Source organism: Schistocerca cancellata, chromosome 7, assembly GCF_023864275.1.
Source record: "Schistocerca cancellata isolate TAMUIC-IGC-003103 chromosome 7, iqSchCanc2.1, whole genome shotgun sequence".
NCBI lineage: Eukaryota > Metazoa > Arthropoda > Insecta > Orthoptera > Acrididae > Schistocerca > Schistocerca cancellata.
Window position 1 is genome coordinate 404,808,661 of NC_064632.1, and position 24,914 is coordinate 404,833,574.

Consider the following 24,914-nt stretch of genomic DNA (forward strand, 5'->3'; position numbering starts at 1 on the left):
CAAGAAATGCAGCGGTGGGGAAGCGCTCTGCGTTAAAACCGGCATCGCTGTCGTCATGCCTGCCAGGCGTGTTGCGGTGGGTCCCCTGCGCCTTGCCTACGATGAGAACACCCTTAGCTCGATAGATGGCGAGGTTGAAAGGAGTGTATTCTCGCCAGGTTCATAGGCTGATGCTGATGGGGTAGCAATGTAGATGGCAATAAGCATAGACTCCCTCGCACAGTGCTGGTAAAATTTCTTTTGTTTTGTGTTTTTTTTTTTTAAGCAGAAGTGTTGCAGACCACATTATCCTTTGGCTGGCATCTCTTGTAGTAGACCCTGGCTAATTATTCCTTTTTAAACCTTATCAGGATTAAAACAGGAGACAGCTTAGTAAATGGGAACGTGATAAACTCACAGTAGCTACTGCATTTCGACCGTTTTGTGTACTCGCTGGATTGAATGTTTAAATAAACCTCAGCGAATCGGGATGACATCAAAGACTTCTTTCCCCGCCATTGCAGTATAATTTTAATTAATATTGTGTTTATACTGGTTGCTGGTGAGGAGGAAAGTTAGTTATTAGTATTTTATTAATGATCTCATTCATAAGCAGCCATATCACAGTCATCCCAGTCGCTGTACTTGTTTAATCATAATCGGACGATGACTCTCCTTATGCGCAGTCTCGATGATTCGAAGCAATCTGCAATCCTGTGTAAATAAAAGTCTTGGTTTTCTTGCGTTGCGTAGTCAGTAGGGAAACCTCAGATCAAGCGGAAAGTTTGCTTTGACAGAGTTTAATTATCAGATGAAATAATGGAGCTCTTGGATCTAATAATTGCAGCTTCGTTTCCAATTCATCGGAAGTTACCTTCTGATTACCAACGAAACGACACCTCGGTGCAAATTTCCAATTAGAGAATACATATATAATGAAATTCCATACACACCTTTGATGTAAATGCTCAGTATATATTTTCTTGAGTAGCATACAATATATTTTCAATCTCTTTCTTCCAGTAATCTCGATAGCAAAATTACTATTATTCAATGCGGCTGTTCTGCACGGAGAAGATCCTAGAAGTCCCTCAACACACCAGAGAGAATATTACAAAGAGTAATTATGTTCTAATGGAATAGTACTGTACTACTTTGCGCATCGATTCTGCGAGTATATAGATGGCCAAGTAGGAAACGTAATTCACTCATAGAATTGTGCAGGGATAATTAGTAGAATATAGAGAGATATTACAGCAGCACCAATGCCAAGTATCATCTTGTCATGAAACAAGCTATACATACAAAATAGAGCGTGTGGCTTCATAAGGCGCTTCGTAATTGGTCTCTGTAGGGCAGCGTCATCAAAGTTACAAAGCAAATACCGAGGGAGTAGCCACGGGTCAGAGGAAAACAGTGTGGACCAACCATCCACATTAGGGTTCAACGTATATAAGGACCTAGTAGTGGCCAGTGAGATTTAATGTTATCACAATAAGAAACTACAGACTAGTTGCAGTGATACCTGAGGAGATGGGAAGGGGGAGGGGGGTGTTCCGAACGGCGGCTTAGTAGTACAGAACACAGAGGGTCTATCGTAAACAACCCTTAATCAATTTTCAGGATGTGTATAGATGTCGTGCTCGTGTGCTTCAGTTTAGAGTTCAAATTCTCTTTGCTTCATGTCATGAAATTTGTCGTTTAAGCAAATTGTATTTTTTTTTTGGGGGGGGGGGGGAATAGGACGGTAAACTGAACTCCTTTCTAAGCCTCTGGCAGCCGTCGTAATATGTAATAGGAATTTTCTTCTAGTGTTGGAGGTGTGGGAATATAATTATTACGATTTATGGGAAATTACATTCGTGAAATATCGAACGCCTTTGAAGAGGTTCCGACAAGATGGACGTAGCGTAACATCACAGTTCTAACCTTTGTTCTTTCAGTACTTTCTTTCTAAGTGGTGGAAAAACTCGGAATTACCTGATTTAATTATAATACACTAGTCACGAGTATTGCAATGTATCTTTTTAAATAAGTGCGGTCCTTTTTTTGTGTCATGGCCGCATCAACTCCATGTCAAGTTGCAGTTTTATTACCTGTATCTCGGTAATGCTGGCGAGGTACAGTATGTGAAAGAAGCCGTCAAGCAATTAGCGTTTGTGCGTCTCACTTCGTTCAGAATATTCGTACATTGTGACCACAGGTAATTGTGCCCTCTAGCGGTAGCAACCTCGAAAGGGTGGAAATGGGGACGGCGAGGTTGCCATATCGCCCACGAAAGTGTAGGCTCCCCACGTACAGGAAACAGAGCGAAGCGAAGCTCTTAAAGAAGTCGCATTCCTGATCTAGAGTGACTACCTGAGGCGCCCTCCAACATTGAAGCTACAGTTATTTGTTATCAGCTGTGGTACATCGCTGCCACAAGCAAATAAAAAAAGGTAACGCAGCGACGAATCGCATATTTCGATAAATGTTGAGTAAATTACACATAAATTGGAATTGGGACCTTTAAAACAAGAACTTTTTTCTGCGGTGGAATCTTCAAAACAATTTTTAGAGTTAAAACGCACACACAGTGCGCATACCTGAAGAAAAAAAATCAAATGCGGACGAATACCCTAGCTTCGAATTCCGTTCATGGGTTCTGGAAGAAGATTTGACCTAATTCTCGAACTGCACAGTAGGTATACTAAGAGTAGTCGCGAAATAAGAGCGGCACCTTTTGTTTGACTTAGCTGAGTTGCTAACACAAAGGGAAAGAACACTAACAGTCAAGTGTAGTGTTACGCTGAACTCAAAGTAGACATCGCCATAGACAATCAAGAGTGTTGTGTAAGTACTTTATGGGAGAGATTATTGTAGACCAGAAGAACGTACGAAAATAAAAGGTATTATCTGTTACACACGTAAATCAATCTCGTGTATGGTTCTGTAAGGAAGTGGAACAACTTCACAGGAGTAATTTTGAAAATAATTACACGCTAGCAAATGTAAACAGACCTCTTTCTTTGTGCTACGATAGATCTGCTGTTCAAATTTGTCAACGAGCTATGTTGCTTGATCCGTCTTACCGAGGAATTGCTATAACCTTCAAACCGATGTACTACAATTTCAGTATCGATGACATGCGGTTACTAATGGCTTGTACGGCACTATATTACTCTCGTTAGAGGCCATTTTCTAGGTAACCATACCTTTGAAGTCATTAGAGGAAAATATTCGTAAGCCAAACGTTTTGGTGGATGGGATTTGTACTTGAAGCAGCGATTTCCGTGATTTTTTCCTCACCTAGGACACTGCTACGGGCAAAACATGTTTCGTTTCTTACTGATTTTTAACGGCTTACAGTTCTTCAGATGATTTCATTGTTTCGTATGATAAAGTGTATGTGTTCATTTCCCCCACTCTTTATGTGCACGCGGTGTGTGTGTGTGTGTGTGTGTGTGTGTGTGTGTGTGTGTGTGCGTGTGCGCGCGCGCGCGCGCCCTCGTACCCGTAAAACAGTTTGTCGAACTTTACTATGTTTGCTAAGTACAGTGGTGTCTTTGCCAAGCGTAGATCGTGTTTGACGTATTCTCGAGAAGTATTGATTGACGGGAAGTCTGACAAAATGGCGGACGTTGTTTGTGTCGATGTTTCGCCACAGGTTTAGTGAAAAATAATTTTATTACAGTTTATCTCACTGTATTGTGAGTTTCCACAACTATGGAAACTACAGTCAAGAATAAAAACAAAAAACACTGGCAATTACCGAAATGGTAGCGGTGTTGCATCTTTCCCAGCCATATACGAGGGTTGGAACTATAAATAGTTGACACTATTTTTCACAACCGATACAAAAGAGTTAAATGTTTGCACCTATTACTGTCCTTCAAAGTAGTCACCAGCGTTGTGCAGAACCCGTTGCCAGCGATGTGGAAGGCGTAGAATACCGTTAGAAGAGCCTGTTCAGTTGATGGTGCGAATGGAGCGGTCTACTGCCTGTCGAAACTCTGGAACAGTTCTGAAGTGAATGCCGCAAATGGTTCCTTCATCTTCGAAATCAAATCAAAGCCCTCCTATTGGAACTGTAGCAAAATAATTTTGTATACGTCGTTTTCTGTAATTTTCTATCAGCATATATAGAATAATAGAAAAAATATTAAGTTCTATCAAAATGGAGACGTGTTGAAGCAAATGTCATTTTCCACCTCCAAGCTGTCTTTCCACCGTTCCACTCTCGAGCGGCGCACGGGGAAAACGAGCACATATTTTTTCTGTGTGAGCCCTGGTTTCTCTTATTTTATCGTGATGATCGTTTCTCCTTATGCAGGTGGGTGCCAACAGAACGTTTTCGCAATCGGAGGAGAAAACTGGTGATCGAAATTTCGTGAGAAGTTCCCGTCGCAATGAAAGACGCCTCTGGTTTAATGATTGCCACTCCAATTCACGTATCACGTCTGTGGCACTATCTCCCCTACTTCGCAATAATACAAAACGAACTGCCCTTCTTTGTATTTTTTCGATGTCATCCGTCAGTCCCATCTGATGCCGACCCACACCGCACAGCAGAATAGGGCGGGCAAGCGTGGTGAAAGCAGCCTCTTTAGCAGACCTGTTGCACCTTCTAAGTGTTCTGCCAATGCATCGCAGTCTTTGGTTGGCTCTACCCATAACATTATCTATGTGATCGTTCCAATTTCGGATATTTGTAATTGTAATCTCTAAGTATTTAGTTGAATTTATAGCCTTCAGATTTGTGTGACTTATCGAAAATGGTTCAAATGGCTCTGAGCACTATGGGACTTCACTTCTGAGGTCATCAGCCCCTTAGAACTTAGAACTACTTAAATCTAACTAACCTAAGGGCATCATACACATCCATGCCCGAGGCTGGATTCGAACCTGCGACCGTAGCAGTCGCGTGGTTCCGGACTGAAGCGCCTAGAACCGCTCGGCCACCGCTGCTGGCCGTGACTTATCGCGTAATCAAAATTTAGCGGATTTATTTTAGTACTCGTGTGAATAACACTTTTCTTTATTCAGGGTCAACTGCCACTTTTCACACCATACAGATATTTTATCTAAATCATTTTACAATTCGTTTTGGTCATCTGATGATTTTACGAGACGGTAAATGATAGCATCATCTGCAAACAATCTAAGACGGCCACTGAGACAGTCTCCTATGTCGTTAATATAGACCAGGAACAGTAGAAGGTGTATAACACTTCTTTGGGGAATGCCGGATATTATTTCTGTTTTACTCGATGCCTTTTTTTTGTGAGGAACGGTGTCGAAAGCCTTCTGGAAATCTAAAAGTATGGCATCAATTTGTCATCCCTTGTCGACAGCACTCATTACTTCATGAGTATAAAGAGCTAGTTGTGTTTCGCAAGAACGATATTTTCTGAATCCGTGCTGACTACGTGTCAATAAATAGTTTTCTTCGAGCTACTTCATAATGTTCAAATACAGTATATGTTCCAAAACCCTACTACAAATCGACGTTAGTGATATGGGCCTGTAATTCAACGGATTACTCCTACTTCCCTTTTTTTTGGGTATTGGTGTGACTTGAGCAATTTTCCCGTCTTTAGGTACGGATCTTTCTGTAAGCGAGCGGTTTTATACTTACAATTGTTAAATATGGAGCTCTTGTATCAGCATACTCTGAGAAGATCCTGAGTGGTATACAATCTGGACCGGAAGTCTGGCTTTTATTAAGTGATTTAAGCTGATTTACGACACACAGGATATCTGTTTGTGTGTTTCTCGTCTTTGCAGTTGTTCTTTATTGGAATTCAGGAATATTTACTCGGTCTTCTTTGGTGAATGAGTTTCGGAAAATCTTGTTGAATAACTCTGATTTAGTGGCACTATTCATAGTATTACACTGTAACAGGAAAATCGGCAAATACAGGCTTAAAGTGCAAGCGGTGTAATTCAGTATGGCGTCTCGGAAGTTCTATTTGAGGCAGATAGCTCGTCCCCACGAAGCAAAAATTGGAAGCATCTGTTGCTGCCCTGTTTGAGAACGCTCTGTACGTGAAATTCCGCGTTGTAGCGTCACAAAACCCGACCAGATCCACTTCCACATCCCGAATAAGGGAATGCGAGAAATTTCCTATTTATTGTCGTTATGTGTAATTTGTATCGTCAACTGGATTAACATGTGTATTGATAACAGAGAGCTCAGTCATTGACAGTTGATATTTTTATTCGGTTACTTCTCCGAAGTAGATCATAAGCAGGAAGGTAACAGCTGTAAAAGATAACGCCCAGAAAGGACTGTAAGTGATGACACCGGCTATACCTCGTAATGTGAACTTCCTTTGGCTTGGTAAAGCTTGTCTGGCTGCGTCCTATCAACGGAGCTCAAAATTATCTTAGTATCCGAACAACGGTTGGTTTCCTACTGTTTTGCCCTTGAAAGCTTCCAGAATGAATAGTTGCTGTAAGCGAGGTGGAACAATGAAAGGCAAATAAACAGTATATTGCTTCGTTATTACCCGTACCACCCAGAATGTGGAAATTAACGTTCCCACATGTATGTATGATTATTAAAAAATAACTAACCTTTTTATAACTTCCTATTGTTTCCCCTTCCATAATTTCACAACAGTAATGGTGACGCCTGTTTTTCTCTTCGGTAGCGAATGAAGCAGCCATAAAACATTGTGGACATTCTGTTCAAAGCATGGTTACAATGCCTCCGACAATGAGTTTCAAAGAAACATCTGATATGGCGGAGGCGAATAGCGTATTCATATTCTGAGCACGAAAACGATATTCAGCAAAATGACCATAAAATGAACGCTAATCAGTCTGCGCACGATCTTTTGAGTCGAATGTAAGTACTGGAAAATTTTTCTCGGAATCTGGTGTCAGGGCTCGTTGTAAAGTATGATGTAATGTGTCTGCTCCTTTCACGACGTGATTACCGGCTTTTGTCAGCGAACTGACGTAGTTCGTCTCATTGGCGAGTGATCTTACCCTAAATTTGCTAAGATGAATCTCTTCCTGTTTTCGCAAGCGTCAGAGGAGCCAAATTTTCAATACCATTAGACCGAGGCTTGTGTAGTGGTTACTAAAAAAAGAAAAGAGAATAAAAGAAAAAGAAAAAAAGGTTGAAAATGTGGGAAGAAATAGTGAATAAAAAGGGGGTTTTAAAATCGTAAATGACCGTGAAAAAAGGAAAGAATGAAATGCAAATCGGACTTCGTATTACAGAAAAGCTATAGTTGGGGTGGTCCTTGTGGCGTTTTTGAGTAAAAGTTAAACCAATTTCTACTACAAAACTTACTGAAAAGAAACAGAGAATGACAGAATGTAACTGACAGGGGGAAGTGGCGTAGATGAGAGATCATCCTTTACCGGGTTAACTTCTTTCGGGCGGCGTCCAGGTCTTCAAAAATCTCCTTCATTTCTGCGTGAAAAGTCTGCTCCGAAATCTTGCAGTAGTCCAGGAATCACTAATTTATACCAATTAAAATCATCTTGATACTGTATGCAATTTAATTTACTTTGCTACTTCCATCCTCCGAATTTCTTAACAACTTCCACAACGTGTCTACACATTAAAATTAGATCAAGACTAGCTAATAAGTTTTTTTAACGTCTTCATCAGATCACGTCTGCCTTAAGCTTCGGCTATCAAGAGACAATTAAGAAACGAATAGAAAACAAAAAAAGTTACAATTTTAGTAGTTTCTCTGCCGTCGAGCGCTCATACCGCTGCGACGGGATATTTTTTATCTGAGGGAACGAGTATAGCGCGGCGAAATTCAAAGTCCCGCTACACTTGTCACTGCTAAGCATATGTCTGAACAGTTGAATCCCAAATTTTTCAAAAAAGCAAACAAACCATCGTCTAGGTGACAGCTGGATACAACACATCGCATATTATCGGAGAAAGAGTGTTCCAGCGCTTCTTCCCTTGTACAAAAATCCACAGCGATCTTACAGAAGTTCGCTTGTCGTATAATTCTCCCTGTAGAGAAAATCCTGCCCCTCACCAATATCCTTCACCGATGAGCCACGGAGTAGTTACGCAACATATGGCTTTGGGATTTCCTGCTCTTGAGAGTTGCTAGCAGGCAAACTGCAGGCATGGAAGACTAAAGATTCCGTTAGCTCTTTCCTGGCCGTCTTACTCTTCCTTACTGTATGTGTGAGGAAGTTTTACCTCTTTCGCTGGCTCTTAGCGTAATACTTTTTTTCAGTTTTTGTTAATGGTGCCAGTCACCTGTTTCGCTTTTTATGGATTTGCAAGGGAAGTACTATATCTCGAAACGCAAAAGTCGAGTAAAACTGAACCTTAAACACAGTTAAGAATCTATTCAAACACCGTCAAGGCTGTTCATTTATAAAACTCTGCATTTGTGTACAATCGATGTTGGAAGGCTGCAGCACGAGTCGCTGAAGTAACATAGCCGCGTAACAATAGTAGTAAGCGAACCATTAGTTGGGTAAAAACTTAACATTTACTAGAAGCAGTGTATTAACACGTGCAGTACTATCACATTTCCCAAACCAGAAGTTCCAGTGTTGTACAATCTTCCTTTATTCGCCATAGAGGTGCAAATGTGTAGCCTCAGTGAAGTGATTAAAAGACAACGGAATGGAACAGCGCATTGTAAAGATCTGGAAAATTTAACACTCTGGCTTTTCATATTAAATTATTGCAGGGTGAATACACCGAAAAAAGCATGTGCCTGATATTCAAATTCGCTGCGTTTTAATCACTTCATTGGAACTCCATATTTACACTTACATGACGAAAAAGAAATTAAAACATCGTAACTATTATTCAGGAGAAAAAACTTAAAAGTGCTGTTTGCGTTGACGTATGCTGTTTCAAGTGAGTGTTTAACGTTTTGGCAAGCTAATATATAGTTTAATATGCTGTTAAGATTTTCTCTTCAATGGTATAGTTCCTCCAGCGCCTTTTTTTCTGTATATAGTATCTTCAAAAATCGATTGTACACGAATTTGTAGGTTTATAGATAATTGACCTTGATGACTGATGAAACAGGCATATTTCCGTAGTTTAAAATTAATGTGGTTCGATTTTTAACCATTAGAGACGGAGGTACTTAGCTCGTTAGAGCTTGTTAGGTCAAACAAAACACGAAAATACAGCTCAAAAAAATACGTTTCGTCAATGACCACCAGCCAAGTGCAACTGAAGTTGTCCCATTTACTTTGACACCGTAAATAACTTCTTGTCCATAAGCAAACAATGTTTAGTGGGCAGCAACCTGCATGACTGCCTTTCATGTAACTGTCCGTTACGAAGACAGCGTTCTATTGGGCAAGAGTCACTAGCGGTGTGGGGATAAGTTGAGAATTTGCGCTTGACGGGAGGCGTGCAGTTACGACGACCACTACGTTTGGATAGCTCAGTGATCAGAGCATTTGACCACTTAACAGGAGATCCGGGGTCGAATCCCGGCCTGGCACAAGTTTTCAACTTTCGCCATTAATGTAAACCAATGCCAAACTCGCAGCCAATGTCTGTAATTCCTTTGTGACTTAAATTATATGCGATATTGACAAAAGTTTCTTTCAGAAACCCTTTCTTTGCTATTGTCAGTGTGCATTTTACGAGTGGCGTTTAATAAGTAATGCAACACGTTTTTCTCTCGGCTAATTTCGGTTTAAAATGCGGAATTTTTTGTGGAACATCCTGAAATATTCGAGCCTCAGCCCCTATAGTCTCACGAAATTCAGATAGGTGGCAGCGCTGTACGTAGCCTTCAAAATGGCGTCTGTATTGGAGGCCGTTCCAAGGAGAGAGCTGTCATTGAGTATCTTTTGAAAGAACCAGAGCCGATATTCATAGGCGCTTGCAGAATATCTATTGAGACAAGGCGGTGAACAAAAGAACGGTGAGTCGTTGGGCGAGGCGCAAACCTGTCGGATCTCCCGGGTGGCAGCCGGCTGCACACAGCTGTGATGCTCGCAATGTTGGAACGTGTCAACACACTTTCGAGGTGATCGACGCCTGTCTCACTCACTCACTCTCACTCACTCACTCACCCTCGCCACACAACTGGGCTTCTCTGTTGGTAGTACCGACACACCCGTCCACCAGTTGGTGTACAAAAAGGTGTGTCTCCACTGGGTTCTTCACCGCCTAACAGAAGATCATAAAGAGCAATAGAGGACCATTTTTGCGAAATTGACTGCGTGACAATGATGGGGGCGGCTTTTGATTCAGCAAGACGTTGGCTCCGACGTCGACCAATAAAGTGATGCCGTGCAGACACACTGGCCCTCGTAGCAAGGTGGCGAAAGGCCGTCGCATTGAACGGTAGCCAAAAGACTGGGGAATAATAGGGTGTATTGGAATCCTGAATAAAATCAAGGTGCCTTAAAGTGTTGCATTACTTATTGGGGGCCTCTCGTGTATCCTCTATAGTTCGGCCCATCGTCAGCTATTTTGCTGCTGAAGTAGCAAAATTCATCTTCTACCTGCAGTGTCCCACTTCTTACTGTAATTAGATAACTTTATTTAATTAGACTAAGTGTCATTTTCCTTGTTTCACTTTTGTTAATGTACATCTTATTGCCTCTGTTCAAGATACTATTCATTCTATGGTCGTAGGTTCGAATCCTGTCTCGGGCATGGATGTGTGTGATGTCCTTAGGTTAGTTAGGTTTAAGTAGTTCTCAGTTCTAGGGGACTGATGACCTCAGATGTTAAGTCCCATAGTGCTCAGCCATTTGAACCATCATCTGGTCTTCCAAGTATTTTGCCGTTCCTGATACAACTAAGATGTCATCGGCCGACCTCAAACTTTTCATTTATCCTCCATGAACTTCCATTTCCTTTACAAAATTACCTCCTCGGTTTCCTTTACTGGGTACTCAGCGTCGGACAGTATAATATTGGGGAAAGACTGCAAGCCTGTCGCACACTCACTACTGGTTGCCTTTCGTGCTCTCTCAGACTTAGAACTGGAGTCTGGCTTCTGTAGAAGTTGTGGATAACATTTCGCCCCCTGTATTTTACCCCTATTACCTTCCGAATCTCAGAGTGTATTACAGTCAGCATTGTCAATTTTATTTGTGCTACAATTACAAATGCTATTATGGGAACGGGATGTGGTCTAGTCTTCAAATGACAGCCTGCCACTTCCCATAATATGGATGTATCGGCTGGATATACCCAATACCGACTACCTAACCACGGTATTACTGCACTTGGCCTTCCGTAGCCTTTATCGGAAACAAGCGGTGACGGTACAGTAAAAAAATACAGTAGTTACTAAGGAAAACGCGTCGCACTGTCAATGCTTTTCAGTTGTGCGTATACGGTGAAGTAGTTCTGCGTGTCCTCGTGAAATATCATCGGTAATAGAGTGCGGTGCTACCTATAATCATGAAAATTCCACAGAGTAGAAGTCGGGGGAAGATGTCCCGAAAGTACACATTTTCGGTTGAAAAAGAGCTTGTATTCAAAGAAGTAAAATCTTGCCAGGAAGACAAAAAAGCAGAATCAGGTAATGAGACGTATGTAGAAAGCAATCTTGCGGCCTGCAAGAAATGGTAGAAAGTCAGAACAGTGAAATGAAAGCAGGGAAAAAGTTAACCCTTAAAAAAAGAAAGGCTGTGTAGAAAAGATGTTTCTCTAGAGGAATTAGATAAAGCACTTACTGGAAAAAAATTTTTGGAGTACCATGAACAGGAGAGGGAATTCCAACGTTGGAAAAGCTGCTTATGTTTTCAAAAACTGAGATAAATTATCAGGGGGAAGGGAAACATTTCGGAGAATTTTGAAAGAAATGGGATTTAGTTTTTAAAAAAGGTAAAAATAAGAAAAAGATCCTAACAGAATGTTCAAACACTGTTGCAGAGCATGTGAAATAGTTGGCAGTCAGGTATTCACCGACTAAACGTGGGTGAATACACGTTATAGCATCAAAAAGTGCTGGCAGTATGAAGTTCTGGGTGTAATGAATGATAACAGTGCAGCGAAAGAGCCATTGTTCTCACTCGAGGAGCAGCGAGTTTCATAGGGAAAGCAAAGTTCTTTATGAATCGGAATCTAAGGTTATCAGCATGGTATTAATAATTCCTAGGATCCCAACTGTTGTTGATAACTCGCCGTATTATACCGTTCAGACGAATGAATCCCCTACTACTGCAACCCGCAAGAAGAAAACAATTTAATGCCTCATTCAGAACAAAAGCGGTTGCGAATCTAACTTAGCCAGAAGTAAACTTTAAAAATTGTGTGTTTTAATATGCCAAAACCTGAACTAGCTGTTCTCACCCTTCAGATGATGTCTGTGTTGGCGCACGTAGGAACATTGTCGCTCTGGTATTAACACTGGTGTTCTCTATATGGGAACAAACTCCGGGAAATTAAAACACCTTCCAACGGCTTGGACGACTTCCTCTCGTGTCTCTTGTTGCAAAGAGATAGTTTTAGCTAGGCCGCATATTGGATACTGTCGTTTCATACACCATCATTTAAGTGGAGATACCGCACCATTGTGCTTACTGCAGCCAACCATTGACAGTGCGGCATTTTCTGACCGAATGCCGATTTTACAACCACTTACTGAATTAACAGAGCTGTAGATGGCATTTTACTTTTTATTCGTCATAGTAATATGGCAAAGTAAATCTTTCAACCGTTTGAGCAACCTCCTCAAAGAGGAAGTGATCGTTTTTCAGCTATCCCTCTACTCCAGTCGATTAGACTCTTAGTAGCATCGACTTCAAAATCATTTGGTAATTGACCATTTTAAGTTGACACGAGCGCGTATGACTTCAGCTGTTTTGCGCGCTAAAACAACAAAGAAAAGATTCTGAAGCTCCCAATGCGAATTGAACCCTATAGGGCTAAACTGGAATAAAATGGATCAAAAAAATTCACAGAAAAGTTACTTGTATTAATTTAACTACCGTAAAACATGTAGCCATAGAATCTTTAAGATTACCCAACATTATTAGTTAAAAACTTCGGACATGTAAAAAAAGTTGAAAATGAATGTTGGTCCAGAGGTGATTTAATGGGAGAAGCAGCAAAAAATGGCTCTGAGCACTATGGAACTCAACATCTGAGGTCATCAGTCCCCTAGAACTTAGAACTACTTAAACCTAACTAACCTAAGGACATCACACACATCTATGCCCGAGGCAGGATTCGAACCGGCGACCGTAGCGGTCACGCGGTTCCAAACTGAAGCGCATAATACCGCACGGCCACACCGGCCGGCAGAAGCAGCAGAGAATAAGAATGAAAATCAGTAATCAGCTCATGACGACGATGATAAAGGAACTGACATAGCCGGCTCCAGTGAAACAGATAAGACTGCTACGGTCGCAGGTTCGAATCCTGCCTCGGGCATGGGTGTGTGTGATGTCCTTAGGTTAGTTAGGTTTAAGTAGTTCTAAGTTCTAGGGGACTTATGACCTAAGATGTTGAGTCCCATAGTGCTCAGAGCCATTTGAACCATTTTTTGAAACAGATACATCATATGAATGTGGCGTCTACCCCTTTTGTGATGGACCATTCACTTCATAACTTTAATGACCAGTTGATGAAATTTGTTCGTAGTTGCGGAATATTTCTGACATTAGCTGCGTTAGGCATGTTACCTTCTGTAAACCCTCGTCTCCAGTTCTGTAAAGGCCTTGTCGCTACGGTTGGGGAGGACGAGTTGCCACTGTTGTTAGGTAGGCCGAGTTTGAGAGTTCGTGAAACGGGTTCTGTTGCAGTTCACCACTAAGACAATTTCAGCCTGCCACTATTACATAGCTACGCCCAAGGGTCAGGTAACAGGATAGGAGAACTAAGGTTCTACAACACTCCAACAAATGTCATACAAATCAGTTAAATGTTAATGCCGTGTGACTAGGGCCTCCCGTCGGGTAGACCATTCGCCGGGTGCAAAGTCTTACGATTTGACGCCACTTCGGCGACTTGCGCGTCGATGGGGATGAAATGATGATGATTAGGACAACACAACACCCAGTCCCTGAGCGGAGAAAATCTCCGACCCAGCCGGGAATCGAAACCGGGCCTTTAGCATTGACGTTCTGTCGCGCGGACATACAAATCATTTTAAATGGCTTACTTCGTGACTTGTCGAATAATTAAGTCTGCAACACTGCTTGTAATATAACAAAAAGGCCCTCAATGGCTAAGGGAAAAGAATCGTACGTAAACTTCACAGTACATAACAAAGGCAATTTACAACTGTCTGTTCACTTCTAAGAGGTCATTGAACGACGTGCCCTGCCTAAGTCAGCCTGAACAATGATCTATAACCAAGTGGGCGAGATCTGCTCTCTGTCTTACGAGTAGGCTTCTGTCCATTGTCGTCGGTGGTCATTGGCGGATTGGCCGAGGCGAAGTCGATACCTTCATCCTCAGAGCCGCCCGTGGCGCTGGTGGAACTCGGCAAGTGGGCAAGTCTCTGTGGCATTGGCACCAGCTCGCATCTTTGCGCCTGTGGTGCTTTTGCCCTGGGTTTTTCTTGTTCCATAACTGTGTCATTGTCAGGCATATTCCGCAATTATGAATAAATTTATGAAATTTAGTACAGCTGCAAGAGCGTCACAGATGTCTGTTTCTTCAGACATTGTTAAAAATATCTAAACACCAAACTAAGTGCAGTTTGCATTGCATCCCTTCCTTCCTTCCTTCACCAGCCCCGATTAGGCCCTGACTCACAAGCCAGCCGAAGCGCCCTCACTGGCGATGCAATAATATTGTGACGTACTAAAAGAAAATGTTATGGCTAAGCCTAACCAAAGACTGCGTTTTATTGGCAGGACACTTAGAAAATGTAACAGACCTACTAAGGAGACTGCCCACACTACGCTTGTCCGTCCTCATTTAGAATACTGCTGAGCGGTGTGGGATCCATACCTGATAGGACTAACGGAGTACATCGAAAAGTTCAAAGAAAGGCAGCACGTTAGCTATTATCGCGAAATATGGGAGAGAGTGTGTCACAGAAATGATATAGGATTTGGGTTGGAAATCATTAAAAGAAAGGCGTTTTTCGTTGCGACGGAATCTTCTCACGAAATTCCCATCACAAACTTTCTCCTCCGAATGCGAAAATACTCTACTGGCCATCAAAATTGCTAACCACAAAGATGACGTGCTACAGACGCGAAATTTAACCGACAGGAAGAAGATGCTGTGATAAGCAAATGATTAGATTTTCAGAGCATTCACACGAGGTTGGCGCCGGTGGCGGCACCTACAACGTGCTGACACGAGGAAAGTTTCCAACCGATTTCTCATACACAAACAGCAGTTGACCGGCGTTGCCTGGTGAAACGTTGTTATGATGGCTCGTGTATGGAGGAGAAATGCGTACAGTCACGTTTCCGACTTTGATAAAGGTCGGATTGTAGCCTATCGCGATTGCGGTTTATCTAACCGCGGCATTGTTGTTCGCGTTGGTCGAGATCCAATGACTGTTAGCAGAATATGGAATCGGTGGGTTCAGGAGAGCAATACGGAACGCCTTGCTGGATCCCAACGGCCTCGTATCACTAGCAGTCGAGATGAAAGGCATCTTATCCGCATGGCTGTAACGGATCGTGCAGCCACGTCTCGATCCCTGAGTCAACAGATGTGGACGTTTTCAAGACAACAACCATCTGGACGAACAGTTCGATGACGTTTGCAGCAGCATGGACTATCAGCTCGGAGACCATGGCTACGGTTACCCTTGACGCTGCATCACAGGCAGGAGCGCCTGCGATGATGTACTCAACCACGAACCTGGGTGCACGAATGGCAAAACGTCATTTTTTCGGATGAATCCAGGTTCTGTTTACAGCATCATGATGGTCGCATCCTTGTTTGGCGACATCGCGGTGGACGCACATTGGAAGCATATATTCGTCATTGCCATACTGGCCTATCACCCGGTGTGATGGTATGGGGTGCCATTGGTTACACGTCTCGGTCACCTCTTGTTCGCATTGTCGGTGTACGTTAAATTTCAGATGTGTTACGACGCTTGGCTCTACCCTTCATTCGATCCCTGCGAAACCCTACATTTCAGCAGGATAATGCACGACCGCATGTTGCAGGTCCTGTACGGGCCTTTCGGGATACAGAAAATGTTAGACTGCTGCCGTAGTTAGCACATTCTCCAGATCTCTTACCAATTGAAAACGTCTGGTCAATGGTGGCCGAGCAACTGGCTCGTCACAATACGCCAGTCACTATTCTTGATGAACTGTGGTATCGTGTTGAAGCTGCATGGGCAGCTGTACCTGTACACGCCATCCAAGCTCTGTTTGACTCAATGCGCAGGCGTATCAAGGCCATTATTACGGTCAGAGGTGGTTGTTCGTATTGATTTCTCAGGAGCTATGCACCCAAATTGCGTTTTAATGTAATCACATGTCAGTTGTAGTATAATATATTTGTCCAATGAATGCCCGTTTATGATCTGCATTTCTTCTTGGTGTAGCAATTTTAATGGCCAGTAGTGTATTTCGTTGCCACCGACCTGCATAAGGAGGAGCGATCACCACGGCGAAGTGAGGGAAATCAGGGCTCGTACGGAAAGATATAGGTGTTCATTCTTTCCCGCGCTATACGAGACTGGAATAATAGAGAATTGTGAAGGTGGTTCGATGAACCCTTTGCCAGGCACTTGAATGTGATTTGCAGAGTATCCATGTAGATGTAACAGTAACAACCGACACGAAGACAACAAAAACAACGTTGGTTATAACGTAGTCACCAGATCTATGGCAACATCGTGGCGTACGTTAGCAGGAGAAACACGCGATGTGTGTAGGCGGGGCAAGCACCTGCGGTTTATGCGGCTATCAGTGACGCAAGCGTTGGTCACACGGCGGGCGTCTCGAGCGGCGGTCGTCCTTGCCGGCCGCCCTTGGCTGCGGGCGCGCCGGTCTAGGCTTCCCCTGCTCTCCGCCACTCCAGTACGAAGGTGGCGCGCTGATCGAGAAGACCGTGGCGCACGGGGCTTCCGCCGCGACTCGCCGGCGGATTAAAGTTGTTTCGTAACCGCTGTTACGCCGCTGTCGCATCTCGTAGGTGAGCCACTGAACCTGCTGCGTCTCTGCAGTTACGGCTTACTTTTGGATTAGCTAAACGTACTCCGTGGCATATTTTTCTCCCCTATTTTCGTACTCTTTCTCGATTCTGTCACTGGTGTGCTATTCTGGGACTGTCAATGCCAATTAGCCTGTGCCTATTTAATTTAATTTAATTTAATTTCATTCCTTTCGTCAGCGTTGAACATTTGTGAACTTCCTGTTATGTCAGTATAGTTTTCAGTGTGGTCAGATCTGTTCAGAAACATTACGATAATGCTGATGTGATACAGCATCAGTACTAATATGTCGATAGATATGGCATTTCAGCAATCCGTACGAGTAATTTTCCCTTCTCACTGCCTCGAAAAAGTGATGGCAGGTCGATTTTATACTAGAGTTGGCGCCTGAAAACATGGCATAAAGGGCCAGAGTGGCCGAGCGGTTCTAGGCGCTGCGGTCTGGAGCCGCGCGACCGCTGCGGTCGCGAGTTCGAGTCCTGCCTCGGGCGTGGATGTGTGTGATGTCTTTGGGTTGGTTGGGTTTATTTAGTTCGGAGTTCTGGGTGACTGATGACCTCAGCAGTTAAGTAAGTCCCATAGTGCTCAGAGCCATGGCATAAAGTCCTTACTTCAACCTGTATTCCGAATAAATCCCTTTGCATGCTAGAAAAACTTAAAAACTCGTAATCTATCAATACTTTTAGGCAGTCAGTATTAGATAAATTTGTTCAGATACTGTCGAGACACTGACACAGGTTAAGGCATTGTTACCGATATCAAATATCGCAACTGCTACTGCTGTGGCACAAGAACTTGTTTAGTAGCTTTCGTTATTTGCCCTTTGCAAAACAGAACAGTTCTCATTTTGGTACCAGGATAGCCGACGAAACGAAGGTGGCGTCATCCTATGCGCCACTTTGTTTTTAAGAGTACGATAAACTTACCATGTAAAGGTGAGCCCAAAGGAGATACAGCTTAGATGACGAAACATGTCTAAGAAACCAAAATAGAGAAATATTTTATACTCTTCAAATTCGGAATTGTAAAAACCAAATGAACAAGATTTGCTAGTAAGACCTGAAAATGATTCACTATGTGCGTCAGTAATCATTCTTGCGCTTTTGGTACATACACAGAAAAAGTTTAATATTCATCCCTAATTCGCAGTTAATTTAGTCGTGAAAAAGCTCTGTGAATATTAATAGGACTTATCAGACTGACATTGGCCTTCGCTACATTTCTGCGCCCAAAAATCAAAACATTGGTGAATATTTCTTTTGCGCTCGTCGTCTGCCTGCCTATTTGTCTTAACTATTTGATTACTATTTTTCGGGTAAGGTAGCTTTTTCGATTACATAGAAATTTTATACATATTTGAAAGTTTTCTTTGGTGCTGCTAATCAGAGTACAGTGATATATCGAAAAACTTGTTCAGTTCAATCTGCTGCTATCCATTCGTCCCGTGTCTATTGGGGATTGCTTGTCGTTTTCTGTTTTACCGTGGACCACTTTGCCCTGTCCTTAATTATGATGATCACTCTCGTAGTTAAACGCTAAAATTCCGCATTTTTGCGTTATTTTTTCTGCATTTCCTCGAAAAGTTCTTTTGGCATTCTGGAGTAGGATTTCGACTGTATAAAAAGTGATGGTTTACAAAGTGTTGTTTAGAACGTTCTTTCATAAGCGAAAGTAGGTAGATGTGTGATAGACTATTTAAGTTTTTTGTTTTGGTTCACGTAATACTGAGCAAGATTTCGGAGTTATTCTGCAGTTTCGCGTGAACAAATTAGGAGAGAGACAGGCTCAGTCGTCGCATACGCACCGGCTCGTTCTGGGATTCAGTCAGGTGGCGTATAGAGGAACTAAACTTGTCAATAACGATTTTGGAAGGAAGATCTAGAAAATCGGTAAGCCGTCTTGCAAAATAACGGTAGTGGATGGACTGGCCAGTAGTTACTGTTCATCCTGAAACGCACTTATTATTTATTGGCTGCATTTCATGGGGTTGGTGAACTTGCAGAACATACGCTTTGCACTTCTGTAAAAGATCATTTGTATCTGAGAGCGTCAATCATGTGACAAATGTGGTGTGTGTCCCAGATTAATAGTAATTATTGAACAGCTCTTTTTGCATCGAACCGTAGCTTTTGATAGCTATGTGAAGTTCTGCTACATTACTTCAGAGAATTAACGAAAAGACTTTCTGTTATTCCATCCAGGACAGTGAAAGAGCTCACATCATATTACCAAAGATAAGTCTTATCATGAGGAACACCAATCTGAAGTGCGAACTGGAGCGACAATTTTATCGCTTATTGCCCAAAACAACTCCTTGTTCGTCCAATTGGGCTAAAACCGATTCGCCCACTTGCGAATGGACGGGAAACGCACGGGAGTGTATGTGACGATCGGAGCCTGGTTGCACCGTATAGGTTAGCGCGCAGTGCCTGACACTGCACTTTCGCAGTACATAAAACACTCTGTATATCTGTCTACATACCCCGCAAGCAACTGTATGGTGGCGTACAGAGGTTACCTTGCGCCACTACCAGTAATTCCCTTTCCCACTCCATTGATTAATAGAGGAAGGTATAAACGACTGTGTGCTTTTGTACTAGCCATAATTTCTCTTTCGTGGCCCTGACTCGAAATCTACGTTAGTGACAGTAGAATCTCTCTGCAGTCAGCTTAAAATGAGTTTCTCAAAATTTTCTCAAGTGTTTCGAGAAAAGAACGTATTCAGCCCTAGGGATTCCGATTTGTTCATAGATCATATTTGTAATGCTCGCTTGTTGATCGGACCCATCCATACCAAATCAGCAGCCCACGTTTGGATTGCTTCGATGCCTTCCTTTAATCAGACCTGTTGGGGTGCTGAAAACTCAAGTAGTACTCAGGAATGGTTCGTACGGCTGTACTACGCGCGATCTTCTTTATGGATGAGCTACACTTGCCTAAAACTTTCCTGATACACTGAAGTCGACCATTCGCCTCCTAGTACCGATCTTATGTGCTCTTTCCATTTCATACTGCTTTACAACGTTATGAGTAGATATTTAATCGATGTGATTGTGTCAAGTAGGACACAACTAATGTTGTATTCGAACGTTACGGGATTGTTCAACCTACTCATCCGTGTTAACTTAAGTTTTCCCACGTTGAAAGCTAGCTGCCATTCATCACACCAACTAGAAATTTTGTCTAAGTCATCTTGTATCTTCCTACAGTCATTCAACGACGCACAGCGTTATCAGCAAACAACCACAGGTTGCTGCTCAGCCTGTCAGATCATTTGTGTATATAGAGAATAAGGGTGGTCCTGTCACTCTTTCCTGGGTCAACCCTGACGATGCCCTAGTCTCTGAACATTCGCCGTCGCATACAACATACATCTTACTAAAGAAGTCATCGAGCCATTCACACATCTGGGAACCTAATCCATATGCTCATACATTAACAGCCTGCAACAGGACACCGTGTCCAACGCTTTCAGGAAATGCACAAATATGGAAGCAGCCTGTTGCTCTTCATCCATGGTTCGCAGGATATCATGTGAGAAAAGGCCAAGCTGAGTATTGCCGAGCGAATGAGCCCCAGAGCCAAAGATTTGCAATTTGTGTGATTGTGTATCTGGTGCGTAAGTGTGTATAACGAGAGCAATATTCTAGCTAGGACTACTTGCAAGCTTTTAACAGCCCTTGACATGAGATCCAGTTAACAAAGGCTGCACGTGTGTTTTTGATCTAATGTAAATATAAAGAGAACAGGTGATATAATTTGGGTGATTATTTTCGACCTATAATTCCATAAACATGAGTTGTAGAATCATTGTTTAAACGCCGTACACTAATATCAATAAACTTTTAAAATTGTTTTGTCGCCTTGTTTTTAGTCGTATCTTCTGAATGTACAACTAAGTCAGATGTCTTCTGCGAAACAAAACGTGGCTCAAGCCTTTATAAAATTTATAAATATATTTTGTTAAAATTTATAAACCTATGTAGTTACGCTGATAATTGTGTGTGTGTGTGTGTGTGTGTGTGTGTGTGTGTGTGTGTGTGTGTGTGTGTGTGTGTGTGTTTTCCCACTTGACAACATTGGCTGGTATGCTGTGGAATGTTGAGACGTTAGGCATGCAGGGCGTAACTTTAAACGGTCATGTTAATGACTTTGTGGGCAGAAATTGTGAGCTTAAGGTGAATTGCTAATTTAAAATGCCGAATTGCGGTGTAACTTGTTCTTCCAAGGACTGATGTGAACTGATTTGCATGAGAACATATCGTTCGACACAGGTGGTTATAAATTATTAACCTAGTCAGATGTAACTTAAGTACAAGACCGATTTTCCAATTCATTGTAGAATTGAAGACTGAATTTTTCGTAGCGTCGATGAAAATAACTACTGGGACGTGTAACGCTTATAGTGTAAGACTCCTATCGCAAGGAATTGCGCCTTGAGATATTTTTTCTGCCAGTCAGAAGTGGGAGTTTATTCAAGTAATGGTTCATGTCTCTTTCTCTGGAGCGCCCTGTTTGTACTGATACGGAGGAGGAGGAGGAGGAGGAGATTAGTGTTTAACGTCCCGTCGACAACGAGGTCATTAGAGACGGAGCGCAAGCTCGGGTGAGGGATGGATGGGGAAGGAAATCGGCCGTGCCCTTTCAAAGGAACCATCCCGGCATTTGCCTGAAGCGATTTAGGGAAATCGCGGAAAACCTAAATCAGGATGGCCGGAGACGGGATTGAACCGTCGTCCTCCCGAATGCGAGTCCAGTGTGCTAACCACTGCGCCACCTCGCTCGGTGTGTACTGATACAGTACACGCAAGAGCGCTCATACGATAGCTTGCGGGGGGGGGGGGGGGTCAAACTGGGGGTAAAATATACTTTCTCCCTTTCACTGAGAGCTGGCCCTCTGGAGTCCACATGAAGTTTATAGGTACATTGGTTCAAATGATGTCACCGGATCTTCCACATACTACAGACGTCTGAGAAGTCAGTGACATGTTAGATCTCGTTCGGATATTGTGCCTTCATATCTATCAGGTCGAGTTTCGTTTGTGAATGTAGTCGCTCATTACAGCTTTGAGTTTTACGGAAAGTAGAGAAAGTTTCCCTTTGCTGAAATTTCTTGTGTTGAAGATTTAGAATTTCCGGAACTAGCTTTGCCTGCAAAATAATCTGTCGCCCTCTTCCACAAAACATCCAACGAAAAGTTCACAATAGACAAAATGTTTAAAACTACCAGCAGGTCATACGTGGTGGTACATCCTTCCTCAGTTCTGTTGACTTTTTTTGTTATGGTTTTAGGGCGCAAAACTGCTACGGTCATCAGCGCCCGGTCTGTGACTTAGGAAAAGGTAAAAAAACGAAACTGGGAACGAAACTCAAAAAATTGGAGAAACTAAAAACAGAAGGAAAGCTTAAAAAACCAATATAGAAGGTGGTTGGTTGTCCCCAAAAAGAGCTTCAAATGACTGACGTCATCTCACTGGCACTAATAAACTCGAGAACGCGATCGGCTGAGCGCGTGTCATCTGCTAAAATGGAAGATATCAGGCGACAGCTGTAGACGGGCGCGTAACGGAGTAAAATAGGGGCACTGAAGTGAAAGGTGTCTTACCGTCCACAGCTGAGAGCAGTGGGGACAGAGTGGGGGAGGATCGCCACTTGAAAGATGTCGATGGCTAAAAACACAGTGCCCTATCCGGAGTCTAGTTAAAATTACCTCCTCCCGACGACGCGTTCGGGAGGAAGAGGTCCAAGCACAGGGAAGTTCTGTTGATGTACGGAAGCCTTATCCGACAATAGATTTCGTCAACATAGCCTGGAACGCCATGCGCTCATTCCTCCCCCCCCCCCCCCCCTCCTCCTCCTCCTCCGTCAGTGTTCATATCCAGCTTCCCTCTTCTACACGCATCCTCTGTCAGCTGATTACATTAACTTTTTCCCTTAATTTTACCAAACTTCTTTGAAGCTCCATTTTCTTAGCCCAGTCAGTTACCCATCCTGTCAGCTAAAGTCTTAGACTCCATATTTTCTTAAATCAAGGTTCCAATGCACTGCCCATTTACAGCTCATGCTTATCGACCACACTTTTTCATATCCCAAACCCTGAAGACAGAGCCTTCTGTATTGCCCCTCAGCGCTCTGCCCTCAAAGCATCTCTCGTTTCAGCTGTGACTGAGCCTAAGAGCACTAATATGGTTGGAACCAGCCCAACCTCCCACCTCGATGAACGAAGTGAATAACAAAAATAAAATTCAGTAAAATGGCAACACTTCATTCAAACAGTGTGTTCCGCTAGGTCCGAGTGTTTTTGTTGTTCAGACAATATTGCTCAGATCCTACATACTCACAAGAGATCAAGAGAACGGGGGCAAAGCAAAAAAAAAGTATATGCCGGATGATAAACGTGCTGTGTTTGAGGGTGGCGACTGTAGGCTGCGATTGCGCAGGGAGAGCAGAGAGATGCACGTGCGGCCGCTGCGAGAAATGCTCTGGAGAGCCGAGACGCCTTATCTGCAGAAGGTCTCAGATAACGGCTTCCGCACACGTGGGAAGAGCTGGCGTCGTTGCTGTTGTTGAGGGGCCCTGTGGGTGGCCCCATCTTCACAACGAAGATCACCCGTAATCCTGAAATGTTCATCCACACCGGATAAGGTGCATATCAGCCTGGATCATAATTCGGCATGACACACATCGACGAAGCAGACCTCTGTTGCAACGTATATTGTACGTATTGTTAATATTTGCAGTCATTCTTCATTTGCTACTGCAATAAGACGAGAATAAATACCCGTTTAACGAATGTTAATTTTGTGTTCAACCAAAAATTTTTCACCTATTCGCATTAGGCGTTCTCAGTGGCCTGTAAAACAAGACTTTATATATCATGCATATGAGCTGTGATCAAAAAGTAACGAATTGTTTTCTTAAAGAATCTTTTTGCTCACAAACAGAAACTTTGCCCCCTTCAAAGTAATCCCTCTCACATACACTGAATAGCCAACGAAACTGGTACACCGGCCAAGTATCTTGTAGGGTCCCCGCGAGTACGCAACTCAAGTAATGTCTGAAGTAGTGCTGGAGGGAATTGGTACTATCAGTCCTGCACGGCTGTCTATAAAGCCGTTAGTTCAAGGGGTTAGAGTTCTCTTCGGAACAGTATTATGTTGCAAGATATCCCAGATATGCTCAATAATATTCATTTCTGGGGAGTTTCGTGGCCATCGGAAGTGTTTAAACTCAGATCAGTGCTCCTGGAGCCACTCTGTACCAATTCTGGACGTGTGGGGTGTCGCAGTTACTGCAGGAATTGCCCAAGTCCGTCGGAATGCACAAGGGACATGAATGAATGCACGTGATCACAGTATGCTTACGTACGTGTCACCTGTCAGAGTCGCATCTGGACGTATCAAGGGCGCCACATCACTCTAACTGCAGACACTCCACATCATTACAGAGCCTTACCAGCTTGAACACTCACTGCTGACATGCAGGGTCCATGGATTCATGAGGTTGTCTCCATACACGTACTCGTCCATCCGCTCGATAAAACTTGAAACGAAACTCGTTCGACTAGGCAACATGTTTCCAGTCATAAACAGTCCAGTGTTGGTGTTGACGGGCCAAGGCGAGGCGTAAAGCTTTGTGTCGTGTAGTCATGAAGGGTACACGACCGGCCCTTTGGCTCCGAAAGCCCGTGTCGACGATGTTTCGTTGAATGGTTTGTACACTGATACTTGTTGATGGCTCAGCATTGAAATCTGCTGCAATTTGCAGAATGGTTGCACTTCTGTAACATTGAAAGATTCTCTTCAGTCATCGTTGGGCCCGTTCTCGCAGGATCTTTCGCCTGCCACAGCGATGTCGGAGATTTGATATTTTACCGGATTC

At 43.0% G+C, this 24,914-nt stretch overlaps 1 protein-coding gene across 2 annotated transcripts in view; it reads left to right on the top strand.

The window, feature by feature from the left end:
* Positions 1 to 24,914, top strand: part of LOC126092952 (influenza virus NS1A-binding protein homolog) — a 101,687-nt gene that overhangs the window by 17,901 nt on the left and 58,872 nt on the right. The window contains exon 1 of one of the 2 annotated variants that reach the window (XM_049908687.1): positions 16,903 to 17,014. The exons of the other annotated variant lie outside the window; for it this stretch is intronic. The gene's annotated coding sequence lies outside the window, so the exon portion shown is untranslated. Of the gene's footprint in view, positions 1 to 16,902; positions 17,015 to 24,914 lie in introns of those variants that run through there. 2 annotated transcript variants of the gene reach the window in all.